Source organism: Aquarana catesbeiana, linkage group LG07 (assembly GCF_042186555.1).
Source record: "Aquarana catesbeiana isolate 2022-GZ linkage group LG07, ASM4218655v1, whole genome shotgun sequence".
Classification (NCBI taxonomy): domain Eukaryota; kingdom Metazoa; phylum Chordata; class Amphibia; order Anura; family Ranidae; genus Aquarana; species Aquarana catesbeiana.
The window spans coordinates 34,360,913-34,368,162 of record NC_133330.1 but is presented as its reverse complement, the minus strand read 5'-3'; positions in this window follow the sequence as shown (position 1 = coordinate 34,368,162).

Genomic DNA, 7,250 nt, shown 5'->3' with positions numbered 1-7,250 from the left:
TTCATGAAGACATCACGGAGCTGGTGGATGTTAGAGACTTTGTGCTCCTCCATCTTTCATTTAAGGATGCCCCACAGATGCTCAATAGGGTTTAGGTCTGGAGACATGCTTGGCCAGTCCATCACCTTTACCCTCAGCTTCTTTAGCAAGGCAGTGGTGGTCTTGGAGGTGTGTTTGGGGTCATTATCATGTTAAAATACTGCCCTGCGGCCCAGTCTCCGAAGGGAGGGAATCATGCTTTGCTTTAGTATGGCACATGGTCTGAGCACTGACAGGCTGGCCCCGTACCCCTTCAACCTCTGCAGCAATGCTGGAAGCACTCATATGTCTTTTTCCCAAAGACAACCTCTGGATATGACTCTGAGCATGTGCACTCAACTTCTTTGGTTGACCATGGCGAGGCCTTTTCTGAGTGGAACCTGTCCTGTTAAGCCACTGTATGGTCTTGGCCACAACGCTCCAGCTCAATTTCAGGGTCTTGACAATCTTCTTATAGCCTAGGCCATGTTTATGTAGATCAATTCTTTTTTTCAGATCCTCAGAGAGTTCCTTGCCATGAGGCGCCATGTTGAACTGCCAGTGACCAGCATGAAAGGGTGATAACACCAAATTTAACACACCTGAGACCTTGTAACACTAACGAGTCACATGACACCGGGGAGGGAAAATGGCTAATTGGGCCCAATTTGGACATATTCACTTAGGTGTGTACTCACTTTTGTTGCCAGAGGTTTAGATATTAATGGCTGTGTGTTAAGTTATTTTGAGGGGACAGCAAATTTACACTGTTATACAAACTGTACACTCACTACTTTACATTGTAGCAAAGTGTCATTTCTTCAGTGTTTTAACATGAAAAGATAAAACAACAAAAAATGTCCAGCGCTCTGGAATTCACATAAATAAAATAAATAAAATGAAATAAACTAAAATCTGGCAGTCCAAAAATAAAATCTGGCAGTCCAAAAATAATGATAAAAAAGGACAGTTTATTGAGTCCAATAATAATATAATAAAAATGATAATTCATAAATTGTAAAAACAAGCTTTGAACAAATGAAATTAAACCCACAGTAACACAGAACTATATTGCACTGAATGAAGACATCTTAGTGTGTACTTAGGGTAAAAATATATGTGTATAAGACAGTAGGCCCTTGAGCAGCGGAAAACCCACACATGGAACCCATCCAGGTATATTGTAGCAGCAGAAGTCAAAATGAAAAAAAGTTGATGAAACAAAAGAAAGGGGGGGGCACCTCGCCCAAGGAATCAAGGGGACTAACAGAAACCCGCTGGCTGTGTGATCTGAGATCGTGGAGGACAACTCACCGGCTCCAGCGAGCAGAGGATGTGGCGTGGAAGGAGCCGACGCTCCGGCGGGAGGAGAGCAGCGCTGTGTGATCCAAGGTCGGGAGGGACAGCTCTCAGGCTCAAACAGGCAGGGGATGTGGTGTGGGGGGAGCCGGAGCTCACTAGGAAGATTAAACAAAAAAGAGAGGTCGGAATCAACATAGAGAACAGTACAATAAAAATATACAATCTGTCCTCACATATACTCACCCCCTCTGAAGAGCTTTTACTTCAGAAGGGTTTGGGTTTTTCCCCTTCGATAGGTCCAAATAAGTTCGGCCTCTTTAAAGACCTACACCGCTTCATACGCTTACTAACGTTAAAACGCCACTATGCCCCTAATCCATTGGCCATACATAAAAAAGATAGGAAGGAGGCAAATCCCACATTGGCTCCATCATTAGAGTGTACACCTCCCACGGAGCTTGATGAAGCTGCACTGCAGGCCCTCGAGGAATTATGGGCTGAGGGCCATACAGAGGGTTATGTTCCCACTGCTAGTTTAGAACCACCAGTGCTGCATACCCCCTTCCGACCCAAATCAACCTTCTTCCCAATTAACTCAAAAGGTCCCTACATTGAAACCTACTACCAAGCTGTTTATAAAGACTTCCTGTCATTGTGTGATAGTCCCAAGATGCGGAGACATCAGAATTTGAGTAGATGTGAGAATGCGGCCTTGAAAGATCTAATGGCTAATACTAACATCATCATTAGGCAGGCGGACAAGGGAGGCAGTTTGGTGGTACAAAATCGAACAGACTACATCAAAGAGGCGAGTAGGTTGCTAGCGGATACCAACACGTATTTAAAATTACAGTCGGACCCTCTCCCTGGGTTTCAACTGGAGTTAAGGACCTTGGTACAGGAAGCCTGGGGAAATGGAGTACTCACGAATAAGGAAAGACAATTTTTATTACCAACTGAGTGTAGTACTCCCTATTTCTACCATCTACCTAAGGTCCATAAATCAATGGTGGACCCCCCTGGTAGGCCCATTGTGGCGAGTACCAATAGTTTCAGCAGTGGTTTGTCTACATATATTGATTTTTGTTTACAGCCCCTTGTGTGCCAATTACCGTCATATATTAAGGACTCCAACGAAGTCATTAAGGCTCTTCAGAACTATTCATGGAAAGAGGGCTATTGGTGGGCATCTCTGGACGTGTCTTCCCTTTATACTTCTATACCCCATGTAGTAGGCCTGAGAGCCGTACAATACTTTCTGACGAAAAGTGGAGATTTCAATTCTATGCGATCACAATTTCTGGTTCAAGCCACGGAATTTTGCCTTAAACGTAATTATTTTACTTTTTGTGACCAATTTTATTTACAGTGCATGGGAACCGCTATGGGAGCCAACTTCGCTCCGGTGTATGCCAATCTTACCATGGGCTATTGGGAGGAACACAGCATCTGGGCCAACAACCCGTTTGCCGAACACATTGTCTTTTTCGGACGGTACATTGACGACATTGTGCTCATATGGAGTGGTGGCCCGGAGCTGTTTTCCTCATTTGTGGCCCATTGCAATTCCAATTCACTTGGTCTGTCATTCACTCACGTAATAGACCCCCATGAACTTGTGTTCTTGGATTTGGTATTGGCTCACGACCAACATAGGATCTTCACAAAAAATCATGTTAAGCCAACTAGTGGTAATTCCTACCTCCACTTTGGAAGCTGTCATCATCCATCATGGAAATGTAACATCCCAAATGGCCAATTTAACAGATTGAGACGTAATTGTTCCAGGGTAGAGGATTATGTTGAACAAGGGGCCTTGATGGTAAAGAAATTCCAAGAGAAGGGTTACCCACGTGACCTCATCAATGATGCCTTCTTGTCTCACATGAATCCTCCCCCCATGGACAAGATTCCAAAAGTGGAATCAGGATCCAACCAGACAGTGAGATTTATCTCTACGTTCAATGACAGGTTTAAATCTATATCTAGAATTGTCAAAAAACATTTCGGTATCCTACAACTGGACCAGCGTCTAGCTTCGGTATTACCAGAGGTCCCACAAGTGACGTTTCGTAATGCCCGTACCATGAAAAATTTATTGGCACCTAGTAAGATAGGAAACAAATCATTCAAATCCCCCCTTGATATTAGATCATACTTCCATGATAGAAAGGGTATATTCCAGTGTAAGAAGAGGAGCTGTCTGACGTGCCAATTCATTGCCCATGGCACTAAGTCCATTACAACCAACACAGGCAAAAAATACGAGATTAGGCAATTCATCACGTGTTCCACAGACTTCGTTATCTACGTACTACGGTGCCCTTGTGGGCTCCTCTACGTTGGTCGGACCATTCGGGCACTGCGGGCAAGAGTGGGTGACCACCGTAGACTGATTTCTAAAGGAAGTGATGAACATAGTGTCCCTCGACACTTTTTACGTTTCCATAGCAAAGACATCAGACAGTTAGAGGTCTTTGTGATTGAAACTATCCCCAAGGGTACACTAACCTATAATGAGAGATTTTCCTTGTTATGCAAGCGAGAAGTTTTCTGGATTTATATGTTCGACTCGCTTGCCCTCAAGGGGTTGAATGAGGAACTAGAGACTTGTAGCTTTGTGTAGAATTTTTGCTCATGCTGGGTGATTCTTTTTCTTAATAATTCAGTAAAATAAAGCCTCTAGAAAGAGATGTTTTTAGAACTTCATTTTTAATTGCAATTCTAAGTATGTGTTTTTATCATTTATGTACCATTATTGTATGTTCTATTTTAATGAATTTTATTGTATTGGACTTTCCATTGTGGGTCGTTGAGCAGCGGGGAGCCAACATGAGAGATATCATCTTCCCCCTTCTTCCCACAAATAGGTTAATTAATTGTTTTTGTGCCCCCCCCCTTTTTTTTTTCCCCTCCCATTGCTCCCTCCCTCTAAACTATACCAGTATATTTAAACTATGCGAGTTGCCTCACCCCTTGACTTTGATAAAGCGCTCATGCGCGAAACGCGTCGTCAAGGCAACCCTATGACAGTGGTCCCATCCAGAACTAGAGCACGGTGATCGTCAACACATTCACCCACCCATCCATCCATCCATTCATCTCCATCTGCGAGTTCTACATTGGCTATCGCCAGTCCCATTATTTCCCTTTTTGCTTTTCCCTTTTTGTTTGTCCATTTCTCCACTGGACCCCCTGGGTGACACCATTCATCCCTGCAGCATTCTCTTTTTGAAGGGTCACAGTTTGATCTGGCACATGAGGTGTTCCATCAGCGTGGCTGGAGCCATTCACATTCCATCCTCCTCCCCAGTTCATCCCTGGATTCCCCCAAGTGACACCATCCACCTTTGGAGTTGAATCCATCCCTGAGGAGACACATCCAGGAGACACAGCCGGGAGCCAGCAGCTCACGTTTACCAGCTGACACTCCGGCGGTTCTCCCGTGCTGACGTCACTGGCCCCCGCGGCGGAGCCTCGGTGAGGTTGTTCTCCCTTCGGTGGAGCTCCGGCTCCCCCCACACCACATCCCCTGCCTGTTTGAGCCTGAGAGCTGTCCCTCCCGACCTTGGATCACACAGCGCTGCTCTCCTCCCGCCGGAGCGTCGGCTCCTTCCACGCCACATCCTCTGCTCGCTGGAGCCGGTGAGTTGTCCTCCACGATCTCAGATCACACAGCCAGCGGGGTTTCTGTTAGTCCCCTTGATTCCTTGGGCGAGGTGCCCCCCCCTTTCTTTTGTTTCATCAACTTTTTTTCATTTTGACTTCTGCTGCTACAATATACCTGGATGGGTTCCATGTGTGGGTTTTCTGCTGCTCAAGGGCCTACTGTCTTATACACATATATTTTTACCCTAAGTACACACTAAGATGTCTTCATTCAGTGCAATATAGTTCTGTGTTACTGTGGGTTTAATTTCATTTGTTCAAAGCTTGTTTTTACAATTTATGAATTATCATTTTTATTATATTATTATTGGACTCAATAAACTGTCCTTTTTTATCATTATTTTTGGACTGCCAGATTTTATTTTTGGACTGCCAGATTTTAGTTTATTTCATTTTATTTATTTTATTTATGTGAATTCCAGAGCGCTGGACATTTTTTGTTGTTTTATCTTGATCTGTATCTAGCAGCTACGGTTGGTCCAGCTGCACTATTCTCCCTCTATGTCTAGTCATGCTAAATGCACATAAAACATTATATGACATGGTATGATAACAATATATGTTATATACTCCACGCCTTGATCGAGTTCTCCAGGTGGCTACTCATTGGCGCTGGGTTATTGCTGTTGGTGTTTTTTGTGTTTCAACATGAAAAGATAGCCTATAGACTTTTCCTGTCTACCTTCTCTTGAGTCACTGTTGGGGCTTGTTCACATGCATTGGTCAGCGGGGGTGGGGTGGGGGGGGTGGGTGCACATGTGCGCCCCAAGCCCAGAAGCAAGCCGACAATGTTTATTTATGTTGCCGAGGCTGCAGCTGCCACTCAGTCACAGTAATGCCCCGTACACACGGTCGGATTTTCCGATGGAAAATGTCCGATCGGAGCGTGTTGTCGGAAATTTCGACCGTGTGTAGGCTCCATCGGACATTTTCCATCGGATTTTCCGACACACAAAGTTGGAGAGCAGGAGATAAAATTTTCCGACAACAAAATCCGTTGTCGGAAATTCCGATCGTGTGTACACAAATCCGACAGACAAAGTGCCACGCATGCTCAGAATAAATAAAGAGATGAAAGCTATTGGCCACTGCCCCGTTTATAGTCCCGACGTACGTGTTTTACGTCACCGCGTTCAGAACGATCGGATTTTCCGACAACTTTGTGTGACCGTGTGTATGCAAGACAAGTTTGAGCCAACATCCGTCGGAAAAAATCCTAGGATTTTGTTGTCGGAATGTCCGAACAAAGTCCGACCATGTGTACGGGGCATTAGTCTACTGAGACCAAGCGGCAAGTAGTTCAAATGCACTCTTTACCTTCAATGTAGTAACACACATTTGCAAAGTTTTTACAATTTTTTGGTGGACTAAAACTAACAATCTAACTTATCCAAAAGTTGAGATTATACATTTTGTAATCAAAAGTATGTGGAAACCCCTCCAAATGACTGAGTTCAGGTGTTTCCAGTGAAGGGTACTGTCAATGCTGTAGCATACTAAGACTTAGTAAACAATTGTGTTCTACAAAGTTTGTGGCAACAGTTTGGGAAAGACCCTTTTCAGTTCCAACATAACTGTGCACCTGGGTACATAGCCAGCTCCAAAAAATTTGGTTTGATGAGTTTAACATGGAGGAACATACTTTTCTGTTAAAAAAAAAAACATGAAGGAACTTGAGTGACCTGCACAGAGCCTTGGCCTCAACCCTACTGAAGACCTTAGAGATTAATTGGAATACTGATTGTGAGTCAGGTCTTCTCATCTAACATCAGTACCTAAACTCACAAACGCTCTTTTGGCTGAATGGAGAAAGATTCTCACAGACTCCCTCTAAAATCTTTTGGAAGGCCTTCCCAGAAGAGTGAAAGCTGTTATAGCCAAAAATAAGGGTTCAACTCCATAATAACAGTCATGGACTTTAAATGGAATGTCAAACAAGATCATACAAGATCATATAGGTGTAATGATCAGGTATCTGCATACTGTTGGCTATATAATGGAGCTTAAGTTTATAAACTCTGAACTAATGTTGTACTGAGTGGTCCTCAGTAGAATACCATCCTTTCTTCTATCTGACTGGTCCCCAGAAAAGGGTCCTTGGGTATCCAACATACGCCATTTAAATTGTTTTGTTCCATGTTCATATTGTTTACTCCATATTGTGGGGATGAATTTGGGAGCTGAGAGGAGGGGGCTGCTTGCCCTTGGAGCTCTTTTGGACAGGATGCTGGATTACTCTAGAGGAGGCTACACCTATGAAC